This window comes from Vombatus ursinus, unplaced genomic scaffold, assembly GCF_900497805.2.
Source record: "Vombatus ursinus unplaced genomic scaffold, bare-nosed wombat genome assembly UNPS02009994.1, whole genome shotgun sequence".
In the NCBI taxonomy this organism is placed as follows: domain Eukaryota; kingdom Metazoa; phylum Chordata; class Mammalia; order Diprotodontia; family Vombatidae; genus Vombatus; species Vombatus ursinus.
Genome location: NW_020949772.1, coordinates 5,968,761 through 5,989,297, shown reverse-complemented (window position 1 = coordinate 5,989,297; position 20,537 = coordinate 5,968,761). Strand labels below are relative to the sequence as shown.

Genomic DNA, 20,537 nt, shown 5'->3' with positions numbered 1-20,537 from the left:
CCCATGCTCGTTATTTTAAGAAATGGTTTAATTTACCATTCCTTCAAGAAGCATTTCTATAATTTCAGACTATTTTTCTGGTCTACATCCTCTGAGTAATTTTATTTTCAACTTATAAGGTTATGGGTAGGTCATGTAGGTCAAAGGTGCACAACTTATCCGGAAGGGACTTTAGAGACTTAGTCCAATCCTCTCATTTACGGAAGAGGAAACTGGTCCAGAGAGGGTGACTTGTCTAAGACCATACAGATGACAAGTGACAGCACAGGTCTTCTGGATCGAGTGCTCTTTCCACTACATCAGAATGACAGTCAGCAAATACTCAGCAAAAGGAGATGGGAATCCACACATAGAGAGGCAGCTTGTTGTGTGTCCTGAACTTGTAGTCTGAAGGGATCTGGCTTTGAATCCCGCTTTTGACACTGATTAGTTCAGTGCTAATCTCTAAACCTCAGTTTACTAATCTGTAAAACAGAAAAGATACCTATACTACTTACCTCAGAGAGCTATTTTGGAAGGCCTGATTGAGAAACTTGTGTATAAAGCTAAATGGGCACTACTGTTACCAGGTAGTCAGTAGTATTTAGTTGTCTCTTATAAGAATGTTTTCTGTCTTAACCAGTTTGGTTTTTCCACCAAAAAGTGTTACCTGCCATTCCTTATCAGATCACATATTGGTTACAGCTAGCTTGATGGAGGTGCTTTGCAAAATGTTCAAATCTGAGAAGTACTTCACTGTCAAATAGAAAAAGGAGTGACTCAATAGGCAAGCACAAGAGCGGTCAATCTGACCAAGAAAAGGGCAAGAATCTAGTGTTGTCTCTGGGATTCCAAGAGAACTGGAACAGTTTCAAAGAACATTTCTCATACATCATTTTCTTGGTCGAAGGCAGAGCATACAAGCTGTCCATTTGTCTTTTCAACTACAAAAACATATTTTAATTCAAAGGCAGGACGTATGGTGTGAATCTACCTATGTTTTTATATGTTGAATATACACACATGCACCACTCTTTTGGACCACATAACATCTTACAGCTTCACAAGCATGCAGAAATAATCTACAAAGTCTCCATTTATACAACCTCTATCTATAATTCCCCTTTGAGACAGAAGTGTCAGCTTTTTTTTTTTTTTTTTTTTTGCCAAATATAGGTATGGGAGTGGGGAGAAAAGATGTGAATAAAGACTGGTCAGACCTTATCGAAGTGTAGGTGACTGACAGGAAAAAGAAAGACTGGAAAAAAGGGACTCGATGGAGTATGCCAGTAGCTTGCTAACTATTCTCTCTGGAATAGATGGATAAATCTGTATAGGAAGACCTCGTGTCTCAATTAAAACTGTCATGCAAAGATATTAACTACTCCTACAGAACTGAAAAAGTAACAGGTACATTATGTATGACTTAATGGAATTTGTGTATATAATCCAAAGGAACAAATTTGTTTGTGTTATACTGTATCTCACAGAATCATAATCTAAACTGGTACCAAAGAGATCATCTAGTTCAGAGGCTCTTACCCCTTTTTGTGTCATGGACATCCTCTCCTTTCCTCTTTGGCAGTCTTGTGACTTGTGAAGATGGAAATGAAGAAAATCAGAATCTGTCCATGAAATGTTAGAAACCTTTTAGATGGTTTCATTGGAATGATGAGAAAACACAAAAGTGAAGGGAGTGGTAAGGAAACAGGCTACGGGAAGAGACGACCTATTTTGAATTTAAAAAAAAAAAGTAAGCGGGAGAAAAATATGATGGTTGCTGGACAGCAAGATCCATTTAATTTCTTTTATTTCCCTCCAGCATCAAGAAAATTTGATTATAATTGACATATCCCCACATTCAGGTTTCCTGGAGAATTAAGCCAGAGGTAGTTCAAAGAACTTGTCCAACGTACAAACTACTTCATCAAGGCCTTGGCCATGGTGACCGCCATGGACCACCAACTACTCATTATGTTACCCCTGTCTCAAAAAACTCACCAACATGAACAGAAATACACTGATAACATCATAGCTGTTTTTTTTTTAATTAGGTATCAGCAATTAGAGATTTGGCAGAAACAAAAGTATGGACATTGTATTTCATACCTATTATTATACTAAGGGACAGACAAGCATTAATGGGATTAATATCATCACTGGAGGAGTCCCCACACCAACTAGAACCTGATAAGATGAGCTCAAAAACTGTAGATGGTTCTCAAACTCTACTCTTTGACAACCACTGAGTTCATTAAGATCCTTAAATGCCAAGAAATACTACATGAATTCTTCATTTTATATATATACAATGAAATCTAAGCATTCTTTTCCTTCTCAAAATTCCTTTCAACTTTGCTTTCTACTTTGGTAACAAATAATCAAGTTGAAAAAAAGAGATACAAATAACCTGAATAAACAATGTATAATACAAGCTATGCTAACTACATAAGAATACAAACTGTTAGATCAGATGAGGCAGGAACCCTCAGTCCAGCTCCTTGGTGGGAAGTTGCGGGTACCAAGCCATCAAATTAAATCCTTGTTTAATGTCATCTTAGGAAAACGTCACCTGCTGCATCTTTAAAGTACTGGGGTTGTATCTTTAGGGTCCCCTTTGGACCACAGATTTTGAAATGGTTTCTGAGTAGGCAGGAAAAAATATATATATATGTTTTGTTTTTTTGGCAAGGCTGGGGTTAAGTGACTTACCCAGTGTCTGAGGTTGGATTTGAATTCAGGTCCCCGACACCAAGGCCAGAGCTCTAGCCTAATATATGTATATACATACGTACATACATACACACATATGTATATATTCATATTCCTGCCTACTCAGAAACCATTTCAAAATCTATGGTCCAAAGGGAACCTTAAAGACCCAACCCCAATACTTTAAAGATGCAACAAGTGACGTTTTTGTAAGATGACATAATATTTAATGAAGCAGCAAAATTTGTTTCTTGTTTATTCAAAGGTCCAGTCTTTAAGTTATTACTTCTTATTCTTTTACAAATAAACTTATCAGAATAAGATACAGTTAAGAGAAGGCTATGAGAAAAAAGGCTAGCAATCAGTCCACAATTCAAATACTAGTCATTCACCCTTCCCTACCTGTCCTAATGCATAAAACAGGTACAACTTAGAATCTATTTCTTCCAAATTGAGAACAAAAATTTTCTGAATAGAAGCCAGACAACCTATCGTTCAACATATAAGTAATATATGTGCAAATGAAAGAGAATTGTCACAGGGTGTATGCAAAGGGATATGTGGATTTTTATATTTCATGATTGTAAGTGCTCTATAAAAAGGTGACCAAAATGGTTCGGCTTCTAGTGTGGCTCCCAATTCCTAACCCCAAAAACTTACATGTCTTTTGTCTTTAGAAGTAATTATATAATATTATATATAGAAACCAATACAATATAGTAAACTCAAGTCCTTTAAGATCCTGACTATTGATATTCTTGAAAAACTTAAAAAGTACAGTCACCTGGCAAATTCACCAAGAATGATTCCCAAAACAACAAGAATTTCAGAACGTGATTTGTCTGAATCTCATAGGTCCCTATTATCTTGCTACAAAACATAGCATTTATAAATTCTGGGTCTCACTGAGTTCTCAGACAAGGATATATGACAATGGGAAAGAGGCAAAATGATGTTAGTAAAGGGAATAGGACTTTTTGAGTACCATATTTTTGGTTGCTTTTCATATCGAACAACCTGCAAAAAATAAAACCCACTACACAAAATTCCCCAAACTTATCAGTTTGCAACTATTGTACACTAAAGCATTTGTTTCAAAATAATTTTTAAAACACCTCTTTACACTGATGTGATAAGTTTAAGCGTTTCAAACCCAAAACAGCAAACAATGTGTTTAAGTAGTCTTAATCTACAATCCAAATACCAAATACATTAGATATCACTAACAATTTTTCACAAGTTTTTAAATAATTTGAGGATTATTGACCAAATTTGACCAACCGACCAGTCAATGACAAATTTTCAATTACCTATGGTTAAAAGGAAACAGGTAATGACTTACCGTCCACAATGAATACAACCACCTCACTTATTTTAGTCACTAATTTCAGTTTCTTCCCTATGAATATATACTACCAAAAAGTGAACAAGTAGAAAAAACTGAGCAATTTAGTTCTGCCTCTCCCTACTATCTTTATTTCTTTCAGTAAAGATGTTATAAAGCAGTAAAAGGAACCTTAAAAAAAAAAGGACAAAAGGAAAAAAAGAAATAAAGAGCTCTGATGGCCCACCACCTGATTAAGTCCTTGAGTACTGAAGAGCTGGGTTTACTCTCTATACTAAGGACTAAAGCCTTTCATTGGAAACAAACTAAGAATACTGCTCTAAAACAGCAAAAAAAGAAAAGAAAGAAAGGAAGGAAGAAAGAACCACCCTCTGTATGGATTATCTAGCTAACCATCACAACTGAAAATGGAAAACCATCATTATACAAGAATAAAATTCCTATTCTTAAAAAATGAGAAAATATAGGTAAAGTGCTTTGAAAACCTTTAAAAGCTATATAAATATTAGTTGTTATTATCATCTACACTGAAATGTGTTGAAAGAACAAGGTTAAAGCTCTCTTTGCAGTGACCCACTCTATCTTTGTGATGACTGAAAATAACATGAGACCAAAAATTAAGATTTTTAATCTTCTCCCTTCCATAATACTGAATGTATACCATCTGCTGCTAACCCAAAATAAACTTTAATCTACATACTATAAAATGTAGTCATTCACTTAATGTCTAAAATGATTAATCAAGTGAGTTTCAATGATGTATCTACTTGTCATTAATCATTAGGGGGCCTCAAGGAAAACTGATGCAGAAATCCTTAAATATGAAGCAATCTTATCAGTTAATCAAGCACCCAAGAAAAAACTTTTATAACCAACAATACCATGCACTTAAAAACTTTAAAAGAACAGGCATGTTTTCTTACACTGTATTGCTTAAAATCTCACTCTGCACAGATACAGTAAAGTATATCAGCATGTCATTTTATATGCATATAATTTAGTTTCACCTGTGTGCCATGCAGCTCTTTAGAGGCAGAAGTGAACAGATAAAAGTTATTTATCTATCCTTTTCCTAAAACGGCACCCTCAGCAATCCTCCGTTAGTTTCTCTGTTAGTTTTAACCACCTCAAAGGAGTAGATGTATTCCCACACTTGAAACGTGTGCCCTTGGCAAAATTTACATGAAAAAGTGAATCCATGTCTGTACAGTTTCAGAATTTTAAGTATTATAATTATTAATGGAAAAAAAATTACCAAACAGCCCAAACACCAATTACCCCAAAAAAATGGTAACAGGAATTAAACAAGATTTAAAGTATATTAATAATATATTGGGAACCCATGACACTTATCTTTCTTGATCACACATTCAAATTCCATTGGCTCACTAACCAAGAAATTATACTGATAAAGAAATGAAAATCTGACACACAAAAATAATCTAATAAGTGTTCACATTCTTTCAATAGTGTTAACCCCCACTTTTTTCTTCCTACATGAAAACCTGTATTTCTCAAAAAACAAAACAAAACAGAACAAAAACAAACAAACAAAACCAAACAGCATTCCTGGAACCAAAATAGCATGGATGTTTACAGAATTAATTGCACTCAACCAACATCTAAGTAAAGGCTTTTAAGGGATCTAACTTAAGTTGCATATGTATGATTATTACTTTAAGTTGTTGTAAGTACAAGTAGTAGCAAAGAAATCAAATTCCCCCCACCCAAAAGTGTAAGTAATAGCAAATCAACTCCCCCTGAAAAATCTGTGCTCATTTAGGTGAAGCAAAACCCCTTCCCCAAAAAATTAATCCAGAGAGCCTTGGTTTAGAAACTCATGTTAGTTGTTTTAATTATTTTCCTTCTTCACACAGAACTATCAACTTAAGTAATAATTTTTGTATTATTAGAGAAAAGGACTTCTCTAACTGCAGTTTACTTACAAGGAATCATTTTAGGTCTCAACGGTTCTTTCAGTTAAAAAAAAATCGGCATCAAGTCCTTAAACAGGGAGATATCCTCTGTCTAAAGCTCCTCAGAACTTGGTCCCTTTCTACCTTTTCAGTCTACCTTACAATCTACTGGCCTCGTTATTGCTCCCTTGAATTAAAAAAACTTCCTTCTCCACTTCAGGAATTTTCACTGATTTCCCACCTGAAACTCCTTCCCTAGTCCTCTCTATCTCCTGACTTCAAGTACCAGATAAAATCCTACCTTCTTGGATGAGAAACCTCTTGATTCCCCCTTAATTCTAGTGCCTTCCCTTTGCGGATGATCTCCAATTCACGAGGTACACTTATCTTGTTTGTACATTGTCTAACCTGTTAGATGGCAAGTTCCTTGAGATCAAGGACTTGTGTTTTGTTTTTGCCTTTCTTTGTATCCCTGGGGTTTACACAGTTCCTGGTACACAGCAAGCTGTTAAATACTTGTTGACATGACACCACCTACAAGTACAGCTTCCAACTGAACCTCTCCTGATCACACTAATAACTAAAATAACTAAATAACTAAACCGGTGGGAATTTTCTTTCGTTGCTTTTGTTCCATTAGGGTTGTGGAAAGTATAGGGCAAAGAAGACCTTTTCTCAAAGAGCTATTGGGCAAAACCCAAAACTATTAAGAGAAATCTTCCGGTTTTGCATATTCTTCCAAAAGAAAGACAAATGATACGTTTCCCAACACAAACTTTAACAAACATTTACTGCCCGTACAACAACAACAATAGTTTGACCTTTGAGAAACCCAATTTGAACATTACTGACAAATGACGAAAAGCATCTATAAGCCCTTCTGCTCAGGTCTGTGGCTAAAGAGTGTTGTAGGATTACTTATACTAGACCTATACTGGTCTGTTTTCAGTACTAGACACGGAGCTTTCGGGACCCTTCAGGCTCGCTCTTCTGGGAACTCCATCTTCAATACTAAATCTGCTCGGGCCTCGAGAATTTTTAAACACTTAGCTACAGAGAGAAGTTGCTAATATTCAACTTTTAAAGGTCAATGGGGCTAGTCTTCTAACCTTCCCCCATCAACACGTGTTCAGCACAAACTTCCGGGTGCAGTTACAATTGGCTGCGGAATTCAACGGCCAAAAACCTTGCTTCCTTTGACCCTGTTTTCTTTCCCTATCTACCAAATTTTCTTTTTAATAAGCACACCCCAAAATAAACGGCTCCCACGTTCAAAAAAAAAAAAGGTTCTTCCCTAACATGGAACTTCTCCAGAAGAGAAGCTGAGCCTAGCTGGGTGTCCGCAAGCAATTCCCCAAGAGAAGCACAAAGCAGGGATGCAAGGGGGAGGAGCTGCACGCCGGGGTCAGGAGAGAAACAATCACCAGGGTTTCCAGACACCCGCGAGTCCGGGCCCTTCAGACGCACCCGAAGCCACTCCCCCCACCCCAGCAGCCCATCGATTTGGGGAAGTTTCAGGGCTCGCGGACAGCGGCACATCCCCGTCCGCATGCCCCCGGCGGCCCGGCCTAAGCGGCCGGCGCAGCTGCTCCCCACACCTGGACCCTCTGAGTTGGGGGAAGGAGAAGAAAGAAGGGATGCCCCCGACCCAGCAAGCCCCTCCCAGACGGGAGAGAGCCCCCCACGTGCCGAGGCTCCCCCTTTCTGACAGTCACGACCAAGACAGAAAGGAGGCTCCGGCCCCGGAAGATTCGTACAAACCCTCTTCCCGACCCCTCCGGGCCTTTGCCCGAGGCAGGAGGGTGTCTCCGACGACCCCCCTCGACCCTTCCCTCCCTGCGCGAGCAGGGACAAGAAAACCGTTAAAGCTGGGAACGAGGAGGAGGTCAAGCACACCCGTACCCTTCGTTCCGGCGCGGTCCCGGGGCCGCAGCGCAGGGGACGTGGGCCTGCGCTCCCCCTGGCCGTGCCTCAGTTTCCTCTTCTGCACGGCCGCTCCCTCGAGCCGGAGACCAGGCGCCTCGCGGCGTGGCCGGAAGGGGAACGGGGCCGGCGAGGGCCTTGGTGGGAGAAGGAGCGCGGCCGAAGCCGGGGCCGTGGCTCGCCGCTCCGGTCCCGGCGTCAGGCCCGGGGCCCCTCAGGAACCGCAGCCGCCGTCGAGGGCTGGGGGAGGGGAGCGCAGGAGAGGCTGCCCGGGCAGGAAGCCGGAGCCTGGGGTAACTCACCTTCTCCTCAGGATCGGGCGAGCCGGCGGCGTCGCCAAGACTGCGAGGGCTCGGGGGGCGGCGAGGCTGCAGGAGCGGAGGCGGCGGCGTCGGCGGCTGCGTCCGGGTCTGCCTACCTCCCCGCCGCCATCTTGACGCCCCTCCTCCTCCTCCTCCCCCTCCCCCCGGCACCACCGCCCCCCCTTCCCGTCCCGCCCGCCCCGCGAGGGGTGGGGAGGGGCAGGAAGGGGGCGCGCGCGCGCCGACGCCGTTCCACGTGACTTCCGACCAGGTCTCCGCCCACCCTCCTCGCCCCGCCTCTCGCCGCTGGGAAAGGGGAAGGTGCCCCCCCCACCTCCAAGAACTCTCACCCCCCAGGTCCCCAACCCCCAAATCCCACCGGCCTGGAACCAGTGGCTGGATCCGAGCGAACTCCGGAACCAGATGGGTCCATCTCTTCGGCCTAAGAATGGGCGAACGGTAAGGGGGGGCGCGTTTTCGAGAAGGGGGAGGGGGACAAGCGGAGGCCGCCTCGGATAGTCACGTGGCTACCGCTTCCGACGACGCAGCAGCAGCTCTCGCGAGAATTCCCTACACCCTCCTCCCCTTCCCAGTTTCACCACGCTCTTATCACCCACTGGCTTCCCCCGAAAGTGTTGCCGGGAAGAAGGTCTCAAACACTTCGCGGCGCCATGAGGAGGTCTGCCGGCGCGCAGGCGCACTCCGGCCTCATAGTCCCAAATCAGCTGTTCTAGATCTATTCCACTTAAAAAGCCTGAGTCGTACTGTTCCCACGCTTCCCGGGCCTACTGGCGGGAACTTGTACCCTGCCGGGAGCGCACCCATGTATGACCACGCCGGGCTGTACATGCAGACAGTGCAATTTATTTGGGAGCCTCTGCTTTGGGGAGAGGGAGACACTTCTCCCTATCACCACCTCTCCTAGGCAGAAGAAACCGGGGTAAGGGGGTCCGGTCCCACCACGACCCGCCGGCTAGAATGAATGAATGGAAGCTTCCTCAAGGGCTGTGACCGTCCAGCGTTTGTGCTCAGCACTGTGCCTAGCTAGTATATCAAAAATGCACGGGAGGTGCCAACCCCTAGCCTAATGTTGGAAGACCTGCATTTGAATCCTGCCTTAGCTACTTCTTAGCTGGGGCAAGTCTCCCTTTCATAGTTTCAGTTTCCTTATTCCAAAAATGAAACCAGACTAGAATCTGAGTTGTTATGAGACTTGGTCCAACTGGTGCCTAAAGAAAAATTTCCTCTACAGCACAGTTCATGAACTTTAAAAACATACAGTATTCAATTTACAGCACTATAATTGATTTTCTTAGTCATCCTATGTATTTTATGCATTTAAAAACATTATTCTGAGAAAAAGTTCCTGGCTTCCCCTGCAAGACATTATATAAATTCTAGCTTGCTATTAAGTCGGATATTACCTGGAAACAGATTGTGGCTTGGAGTGATCAATGGGGAAAAGAGGAGCTCATCAACTTATATAGTTGGGAGTCTACTGAACAGCTGTGACTGTTGATAGAGCCCTTTTATCTAGAGGTGACTATGATAGATTTTTTGAACAACAGACTGAAAAAAATTGGGTTCCAGAGGTAGACCATCCCCGTTTGAATAACATGGGAGAGAGCAGAAGCTGGGAGGTGAGGGAAATAGGGACAGTTCTGTGCTGGGGAGATGAACATGGAGAGATATTGTGCTGTTTTAAGAAGGGAGAAAAAAAAAAGGAAAAGGACACAGTCTCCCAACTATATATAGACTCTTGAGTATAACCAATATTTGGGAAAAAATTATATTCTATATTGTCAAATGGATGCTTTGTGATTATATAGAAAAAGGAACAATGACCACTAAGAGCTAGCATGATTTCACCAAGTCATTACAGACTAACTTTTTTTTTTTTTTGGTGAAGTAATTGGGGTTTAGTGACTTGCCCAGAGTCTCACAGCTAGTATTATATGTCTGAGGTTGGATTTGAACTCAGTTCCTCCTGACTCCAGGGCCAGTGCTCTATCCACCACACCACCTAGCTGCCCCTCCTTATTTCTTTTTTATGAAGTTTTTTTTTTCTTTTTTATGAAGTACATCTGTGGAATGCTATCAGAATAATCAAATGTTTTCCTGAAATCTAAATATTATCTTTCAGGATAAGATGGAGAGCTATGAGGTACAGTAAGTTTAGGGGAATTCAGAACTAGTTTAACAAGGGGACCCAAAAAACAGTCATTAATGGAATGACATCAATGTGGAAGGCCTTTGGTTGAGTGCCCCAATGATCTGGCTATTTTTTGGTCCTAAGATGTGTATCTTGGATGAAGGCACAAGGAATGCTTAGCAAATCTACAAAAGAAACAAAGCTAGCAGAGTTGAAAGACAGTCAAGAGTTCAATATGGGGAATATAAGGACCCAGCCTAGTAGGATGAACTATAGTAGAAATAACCATAAGCTATAAGACAGTTCATGTGAAAAAGATCTGGGGAGCTTTAGTGTCCTGCAAGCTGAATGAGGCAATATTTTGGCATGCTAGTCAAAACCTAAACTACTGTAAATCTTAGGCTGCATTAAGACAAATAGTTTACAGAACAAGGGAGTCAGTCACTAGTTTCATTACATTCTACCCTGGGTCAGACATCTGGAGTATTGTGTATTCAGTTCTGGGTGCCCCATGTTGGGAAAGACATCAACAACAGGGCATTCAGAAGGGAGCAGCCAGAAGGAGGAAGACCAGGATTGTGAGGGAGCTGGAGACTTATATACAGGGATTAGCTGGAAGAACTGGGGATGTTCAGCCTGGGGAAGAAAAAACTTGGGGAAAGGGGACATAGATAGCTTCTGGTCTTAAAGGTGTGTAAGCTTGGAATTACCCTCTACTATTATAGAGAGAGCTGGTGGCATAGTGGAGGTCTGGGGCCTGAAGCCAGGAAGGCTTGAGTTCATATCTGACCTTGGACATTTACTAGCTGTGTGACCTTGGGCAAGTCACTTAACTTCTGTCTGCCTCAGTTTCTTCATCAGTAAAATGGAGTTAATAATAGCATCTTACCTCCCAGAGTTGTGAGGATCAAATGAAATATTTGTAAAGAGCTTAGTACGTACATAGTAGGTGCTATACAAAATGTATATTCCCTTTCCTCCCCTTACTGTTCCTCACTCGCTCCGTATTTCCAAATCAACTGTCAAATCTTGGTATTTTTACCTCCATCTCTCCCATCCATAGTCCCTTTGTCACTCTCAGCGTAGGCTCTGCTCTCTTGCCAGGACCTATCTGTCACTACACCTCTCTCATCTACTGTCCAGGTGGCTGCCTGAGAAATCTTCCTTAAGCACAAACTTCAGTGGCTTCCCATTTCTCACATAGAAGGAATATATAAACTCCTCTATTTGGCATTTTAAGCTCTTCACAACCATCACCTCCATCCACCTTGTAAAAGGAAGCTAGCTTCATTATACCCAACACTTGGGCCCACCTGTCTTCTCTTGGAAGCCATGGAGGCGCTGCCTCCTGTCCCTGCCCGTTTGTGCACTTGTCCCTCATGCTTGGCAGGCACTTCTTCCTCACCTCTGCATCACAGCATCCCTCTTCCTTCAAGATTCAGCATAAGCACCATCTTCTACATGAAGCCTTTCTTGATCCCCTCTACTGCTAATATCCTTCCTCCTACCTGGTATTTATTTTGTATATATGCTTTACATACCTCTTTGGAATACTCACACTCTTACTCTCTCTTCTCTGTCTTTCTCTTTCTTTCTTAATGGAATATAAGCCCCTTGGGGGCACAGACTTTCATTTTTGGCTTTGTATCTCTCAAGCTTAGCATATAGTAGGCATTTAATAAATGCTCGTTGAAACTTTGAAAGACTTAATGATGAGTCTTCTCCTCTTCCTGATAAAGAGAGACTTTTTTTGGACGTGGCCAAAGTGGGAATTTGTTTGCTTGACTGTACAAGTTTATAATAGGGTTGAGTTTTTTCCCTTGCTTTCTCAAGGGAGGGTGGAGAGAGGGAGAGAGTTACTATTTGGGAGAGTGAGAGAAGATAGATCATCATGAAAATAAAATACAATTTAATTTTAACAAATGCTTGTTGATTAACATCTGTGAGGCTCTCTTAGACTTGTTCTATGTGGTATGAGGGCAAACAAACATGGAAATGGACTGTTCCTGGAGGTAACAAGTTACCTTCACTAGGTTTCAGGTAGGGAGGTGAGATTGCCATCAACCTGGAACATTATACAGGTAATTCCTGCTCAGCTCTAGTTTGGATTGGATGGTATCTAAGGTCCCTTCTACCTTACAATCTACAATAATAAACCAAGTAGTGGTTTGGGTTTTTTTGTGAACTTTACAAAGTCATAGTTAATAAACACTTATTACACCCTTTACTATGTGCCAGGCACTGTGCTAAGTGTTAGAGATACAACTAGGAAAAAAAGAAAGACAGTTCTTACCCTCAAGAAGTTTACAATAGAATGGGAGAAGACACACAAAAGAAAACTAAAAAAGGAGGCACATGTTGTGAAGAGGTCAGAAAAATCCAAAATTAGTGCAGCCAGGTAGGAAATGAGATGTCTGTTCTTCCCCTCATCCTTAAAAGGAAGTTGAGAAATTCCCCCTCTTCCCCACCAGTTGAAGGGGAAGAGGGCACTGATGAGTTGTGAGTACCAAGGCTGAATAAATCTTGCAAGCCGATGAGCTTTCCCAATGATAGGTTTACTGGGAGGCTTGGTAGAGAAAGAAGTCAACCAAAATGGGTGGGAAAGAAGATTTCTTGCTGTTATATAAACTCACCTCTCCAGCTGACTTCTGAGCAGAGCCCAAGATCCTGGCCTATTCCTGCCTCCCTCCTACTGCTGGGAAAGGGGAAGGGTCCATTCTCTCCTCCCCGACACTACTACTCCCAACGCTCTTCTTTCTCATGGTTTTTCCCATTGGTTCTAATTCTTCTTTACAACATGACTAATGTGAAAATGTTTAATAGGAATGTATATGTAGAGCCTATATCAGATTGCATGCCATGGAGGGGGGGATTTAAAACTCAAAATATTATGGAAGTGAATGTTGAAAACTAAAAATAATTAAAAAAAACACTAAAACCATTAAAGGGTTAAAGAGTAGATTTTTTTGGGGGGGAGGGGGTGGCACTTAGTGGTGGTGTTTTTTTTTAAAGGGGGCCAAATAAGTTTGGGAACCTCGGTTACAAGCTTCCCTTCACATGATAATTAAAGGCACAGAATCTTACTAGCCCATGGTGGTGTTTCTCATAACACTTAAAAAATGAATTATTTTTCCTGAATTCTGATAGTCATAATAAGAAGAATGGCTAATATCTGAAGTTAGCAAAGTGCTTTACATATATTATCTCATTTGATCCCGAAAACAATCAAGTAAAGTAGGTGCTATTATCATCCCTATTTTACAGATGAGTAAACTGAGGCTTTTAAGTGGCTTGCCCATACCGATAGAAATCTACCTGACCAGCCTCTCTGTGAGGGAGAAATAGAACAGTATGTGCCAGGCAGGACAAACCATCTCACCTCCCACCCTGGAGGAGACAAGCCGGGACCCAGAGTCCAAGAACCCTAAGAATAGCAGTGAACCCTTGTTCTGGGCTTCCAGTCTGGCCCCAGGAGTCAGTGACCAAGGAAATAACCCTCATGGAGATGTTACCTGGCAACTCTGCTGAGAACCAGGAAAAGAAAGTTGTCAAAGTCCTGGCAAATGGTTCAACATCATCAGTAATGAAGATATTTTTATTAATGAAAATGACAGCAAAGAAGAGGCTGAGGCCTGATTTGAATTCAGGTCCTCCTGACTCCAGAGCCAGTGCTGTACCCACTGAGCCACCTGCCTGCCCCTCAATAAGCATTTATTAAGCTCCTGCAATGTGCCAGACACAGTGATAAGTGCTGTGCTAAGTTTAGTTGGGAAGATAACAAGTATCACACTTAGAAGTATTAAGTAATAGACTATGAGTACAGTATTTAACCTCCACACTCTTTTTTTAAGGCTACACGTCTGATCATATTAAACATACTTACACATTTCATGTATAGGGAAAAACCATGAGAAGAATCAACAAAAAACAAAAGAGAGAAAATAGTATGCTTCGATCTGCATTCAGACTCTATAGTTCTCTCTCTGGATGTGGACAGCATTTTCCATCTTGAGTTTTTTGGAATTGTCTTAGATCATTGCATTGCTCAGAAGAGCTAAGTCTAGGGGGCAGCTAGGTGGGGCAGTGGATAGAGCTCTGGCCTTGGAGTCAGGAGGACCTGAGTTCAAATCTGGCCTCAGACATCTGGCACTTACTGTGTGACCCTGGGCAAGTCACTTAACCCCAATTGCCTCACCAAAAAGAAAAAGAAAAGTTAAGTCTAACAAAGCCATCGAACAATGTTGCTGTTACACTCCCTTTTCTAAGACAGTCAAAAATAGTGGTGGGTCCATAAACTGAGATTTGGAGCATAACAAAAATTTGGGAGAGAGAGAAGAATCACTGATTTAGAGCTGGACTGAATTGTTAAGAGACCACCCAGTCATTTTACAGATGCAAAAAAACAGTTAAGATTTGCCCAGAGTCTGGTACAGTCATCAGTAGAATTTAATCAATCAACATTTTTAAGCCCCTAAGGTAGCCTAAGCACTATGCTAACACAGTAGAAACAGAAAGAGGCCAGTCCCTGCCCTCAAGAAGCTTACAATCTACATCATGCAAACAAATCTATAGGAAGAAAGCTATATACTGGTTAAAGAGGAAATAATTATAGGACGGAATTAAGAAGGATGAGGAAGGCTCTCAGTAGAAGGTAGAATTTTAGTTGGGACCTAACGAAAGCCAGGGAAGTTAGGTCAGTAGTCCAAACGGGAGGGAGCGCATTCCAAGCATGGGGGACACCCCAGAGAGAAAGCCTGGAGCTAAGAGATGTAATGTCTTGCTCAAATAGCAGCCAGGAAACTAGTGTCACTGGAGAGTAAGGTGTAAGAAGACTGGAAAAGTAGAAGGGGGCTGGGTTATGGAAGGCTTTGAATGCCAAACAGAGCATTTTGTATTTGATCCTGTAGGCAATAGGGAGCCACTGGAATTTATTGAGTGTGTGTGGGGGGGTGTGTGTGTAATATGATTAGACCTGCTGGTCTCTGATACTGTAATACTAAGGATGAGTACTGTCAAAAGACCATGAAAATAATCCTGGCTTATGCTGAGGGCAGTGGGAGAGAAATTGTATTAAGAACTTAATATGACTCTCCCCCACTTATCACCCCTGCCCCAAATATCATTCTACACTCCAGTACTTAGGGACTTCAGTCCAAAAGTGGGGAAGGCAATGATGGGGGGAAATATATGGGACAGTAGAGTTTAAGGAGAAAGAAATGAAGGAGACCGAAGGCTTGGAGATTATAGAAAAGCCTCACACCTCCACACGGTAAACACTTTCCTCCAAAGAAGACTTGGTAGGTGCTGGCCACAGCAATCGCCAAATCACAGAGACTGACTGTACACATTTTAATAATATAGGAAAATATTTATTACAGATATGAATTGTTCCCAAGTCAGCTGTCTGTGCACAGCCTGTCAACTTGTCATAGCTAAGATTATAATTTATGACGAACAAGAAAAAATAGTAACGAGAAAAAGAGATGGTGTGCATTTAAGATTTATTGAAAATGGGAAATAGACAACTGAAGTGACATCTATACCGACCATAATCATTTCATCCAGAAGTTAAACCAATGCAGGTTAATTACTACAACGAGGAGATCCAAAGGGGCCAGAAAGCACCTTAGTCAAGAAATATCTAATTTAACTTGCTGAATGTATGCTGCATACATCACACCGGCCAGCAAATGAGTCACCTGATCATAGGAGACTAAGGGAACCACCTACCACCAGCTGGCTTTTGAAAGAGCAGCCCCCAACCACAAGCTAGGCCCTTCCTGCTCCTTAGCCAACAGGTGGCTCAGCTAAATGCTAAATGCCCAAGGCAACACTGGGTTAAACTATAAACCACTCTGTAAAATCTTACAAAGGAGGATGGTGGACAATTATGAGCAATACCGTCTCAAAACAGAGAGAAGCACTGGACGGTAAAACCAGTACAAGGAAAGCTAACTAAGCAAAGTCACCCCCAGGTCATTCAAAGATGAGAACAGAAAAAGTACTCCAAACAGAAGAAAAATGGAAAAGATTTGCAGAAACTATTATCACAAATTATTTTTTCCATCAAGTATGGTGGACCCTAACATCACAGCCTCTGGAATGCTTCTAGATGAAGTAGAAATGTCACTAAAGAAAATAAAGTTGGGAAAAGCTGCCAGACTGGATCAAGTGTCTGTGGAGGAGACATGGGGGAGACAATACAACAGAGGAGGCATGGAGGGAATAAATTACAAGGCTTCTGAAGAAAGGGAAGCTCCCAACGGGACAGAAAGCAACAGAAGCCTTGACTGGGGTGGGGTGGGGAGGGGAGGGGGGGAAGGGCAACCATGCAAACAAGGACAACTACCTATAATTCTTCACTCTCTTCCAGGCTGTTCCAGAAACAAGGTATCTCCCAGCTCCAGACATTTTCTCTGGCCATCCTCCATGCTGGAACCCTCTCCCTGTGCTTGGACTAATGATGGCTCTGGCTTCCTTTAAGTCCCAACTAAAATCCCACCTTCTACGGAGCCTTCCCCAGCCCACTTAATTATAGAGCTTTCCCTCTGTTAATTATCTCCAGTTTATCCAGTATATAATTTGCATGTGCATATTTGTTTGCTTGTGATCTGACACATTTAGACTGTGAACTCCATGAGGGCAGCAACTGTCTTTTGCCTTTTTTGTATCCCCAGAGCTTAGCACAGTGCCTGGCACATAGCAGATGCATAATAAATATTTATTAACTATTAACACTCATTTAGGATTAGCTACCCACAAATTGAAGGCATGAGGCTATTAGCAGGAAACAAGCAGGTTTTTCCAGGTGATATACGATACACCGTATCTTTACCATCTCACAACTGCCTAAAAGATGTAGAGAATGGAAGTTCCCATTGTGTTCACTGTTTCTTGATGCTCTTTTACAACCAGCTGTCTCCTATCCATATATCAAGTTCATTCAAGATTTCTTAGAAGGTCTAACAACTAAAAACAACAGTGTTCGGTGACCCTCTGATAACTGATAACAGTCGGGGGAGGCATACAACGGAGAAATGTATGATCACTGAGTGCTGGCCTCTGGGACGGCACCAAGTTGGAGAGAGAACCCCTCAGGGGATGGGGAGGTCCTTCAGATGCTCCCTCCCTCCTAGAAGGGAGCCATAAGCATTCAAAGCAATGGTAGCAAACTCAAAGAGAAACAGATCCCTGGGGCACGTTACTTATCTACATTGTATATATATTTTTTCTTTTGTTAAACTTTTCCCAATTACATTTGAATCTGGTTCCTGGACAGTCAGGAGTTTTGCAGGCACATCGGGTGATGCGATTGACACCTCTGATTCTAAGGAGAGACCGAAAGCATTAAGAATGTCTGCTGCCTGACCCCGATCTGCAGGTGCACCTCACAGAGATTGTCCAACAGCATGTCCATCCAGTAGACTATACAAATTGATCTAGAGATGAAAGGTAAAAGAGCAAGATGGATGACTGGGGAAATTTTACAGCACTTTTACCCACCCTAAGGTTCCTGTAACAGCAAAAGTCCATCTTTTAACTTCCAACATTTTGTGGGCATAAATTATAACAGCAAGATCTGGAACACTAGGGCCTCTAAATAACTAAAGATGAGGGTGCATGGTGAGTGTAAAGGATGTCATTAAAGATGGGCCGGGCATGGGGCAAGAGCCAGGGTGCTCCCCTGGGGTCCTGGGTGTGGGGAGTCTGGGGATTACCAAGGATGACCTGTGGGGAGGGCCTGACCAAGAGTCACAAAGGATGGGTAGGCAGGGCTTGATGCCTCCCTGAGGGGATCTGAGAGTTCTGCCCCGGCTGCACTGGAGGCAGTGAGCAGTGCTAGGCAAACCAGTGTGTAGTTGTGCTGGGATCTGCCAGTGCCTGGCTCACCTTTGCTAATCGTCCATTTCCAGCACTTAGCACAATGCCCTGGCACAAGAAAGAGCTTAATAAATGCTAACTGATGAACCGCTTTTTGTGTAACTTGTAACCTACAGTATTGCCCAGTTAAGGACTTGCCCAGGGTGACACTTTCAGCCTTTTTCAGAAAAAGAAGTTGACCCCTGGTCCTCCAGACTGAGGGGCTGGTACCTGCCATTTACACAGAGTGTCAATGTTTTGTTTTGTTTGTTTGTTTAGGCAGTTGGGGTTAAGTGACTTACCCAGGGTCACACAGCTAGTGAGTGTCAAATGTTTGGTCTGAGGCCGTATTTGAACTCAGGTCCTCCTGACTCCAGGGCCAGTGCTGTATTCACTGTGCCACCTAGCTGCTCTCACGTCAATGTTTTATAAAGCATTTACATGAGTTTTGGGGTTTGTTTGCTTGTTTTTTCACTTGAAGGGATAAAAATACTTGTAGGACTTCATTTTATAGAATCATAGGTGAAATAAGACTTTTTCAGGGTCAGTCGCCTAGAATCAGGGGTGGAATTGGAATCCCAGTCTTCCTGAGTCCAACTGGTCCAAACTGCTACTCAGCATTCAGGACAGAGGGCAGATAAGCAAGGTGTCCATCATCTGTGCCTTGGACCACAGTTAGCACTTGATAAATATCTGGTGAACTGAATCCTTTGCAAGGGATAAAGAGACTGCCTGGGAGAGTGGGCAGAATGCAGGTTTGGGGCTTTCCGGAAGACCCGGATTTAAGTCAGACCTCTGACACTAGCAGTGTGGCCCTGGGTAAGTCTCTTGATCCCTTTGGGCCTCTGGCAACTCAAGACTATGGACTGTGATCAGTAAGTTTAGCCAAAAAACACAGATCGATGCAAGGGTGAACTTATGACCCTAGGCAGCTTTTACATTCCTTTTTCCTTTCTGTGAGGGTTGGCCAAGTAACATCAACGTAGCTCCTTCCACTACCTATCCGTATCCTACACACCTGGCTAAGCCTCGAGAAACCTCTGTTATTTTGCTTTTGGCAGAACAGCTGAAATCAAGTATTTATTCCTGGCCACGGCCAAGCTTTCCGTCGGCTTGGGCGCGGGGCCACTCGGCTGTTGAGACGGCTCTCCTGACAGCTACCTTGGTGGGAAGGCGGTCCTGTCAGCCCCTAAGGTCGGGTGACCTTCCTTTGCAGCTCAGTGTGAGATGGCGGAGAAAAGGCCTGCACTTGGCTCAGAAAGCCCTGGGTTCAAATCTAATCCTGCAGCAAGTCCCTTCACTCCACAGCTCCTCAGTTAACTTAACCTGTAAAATGGCACAATGTGCACAGTACGCCTGGCACAGCATTGTTGTGCGGCTCAAATGAAATCAGAGCAAACACTTTCATTTTGCAAATGAGGAAACCAAGGCTGAGGGAGGCGAAGTGGCTTGGCCCTGGTCACACAGGGAGTGAGCGTCAGGTGTCTCTGTTGTGGCCGGTCTGTTCCAGAAGTCTTAATGCAGTTTTGAGCCTTCAGTTGGCACTGGTGTTGTTATAAAAGGACCTCTATGAATAACATAGTTTTCCTTAGGAGACCAAATAGTACCAAGCAAACTCAAAGATCTGGTTTAAACCAGATGACGTTACCATGTATTTTTGTAATAGCAGCTTGCTTTTTACAGAGGGCTTTAAGGCTTACAAAGAGTTTTATATGTATTATCTTAGTTGAGTCTAAAAAAAAAACCTAGGAAGTAGGTGCTATTATGATCCCCATTTTACAGATGAGAAAATTAAGGCAGCCAGAGGTCCCACAGCTAAGCAGGTGGTGTGGGTGGATCTGAGCTCAGGTCTTCTGACTCCAGGTCCAGGGCTCTAGCCACTTCGACACCCAATGCCTCGTATCATTTTTGGGTGGCCCTTTGGTGGGCTTAGGGAAAGCTGACCCGGGAGTTCCTTCAGGTGTCTCCCTACCACTGCTTACCGGCATGGCCAAGCCTCCTGTCTTCCAGTCCCACTGGCCAGCAGGCTTTCCAGCTTGTTTAATCTTACTACGGGATCCCTCACCATGCCCTCCATTTGCTAAAGCTCTCGAAATACTAGCTTGGGCAATGAGAAAAAGAAAATCGAGAGAATGAGTGAGGGCAGAGAAAGGGAAGAAATGATCACTTTTTGCAGAGTTGATCATCTTCAAGAACTCTAACTAGTCAGCTCAAAATGGTCAACAAGTCCTTGACCTTCCAGGTTATCTGGCCCCCAGACTAATTCAGACAGAATCTGTCAAGGGTGGGGCAGAGAAAAGAAGTCGTTTATTTGTAAGCAACAAATAATAAAATGGTGGTGGGGGGGT

The 20,537-nt window shown here is 42.8% G+C and overlaps 1 protein-coding gene across 1 annotated transcript in view; it reads right to left on the bottom strand.

Moving 5' to 3' along the window:
* Positions 1-8,242, bottom strand: part of SBNO1 (strawberry notch homolog 1) — a 49,449-nt gene extending 41,207 nt beyond the window's left edge. The window contains exon 1 of the mRNA XM_027853580.1: positions 8,178-8,242. The gene's annotated coding sequence lies outside the window, so the exon portion shown is untranslated. The remainder of the gene's footprint in view (positions 1-8,177) is intronic.
* Positions 8,243-20,537: the final 12,295 nt, after the last annotated feature.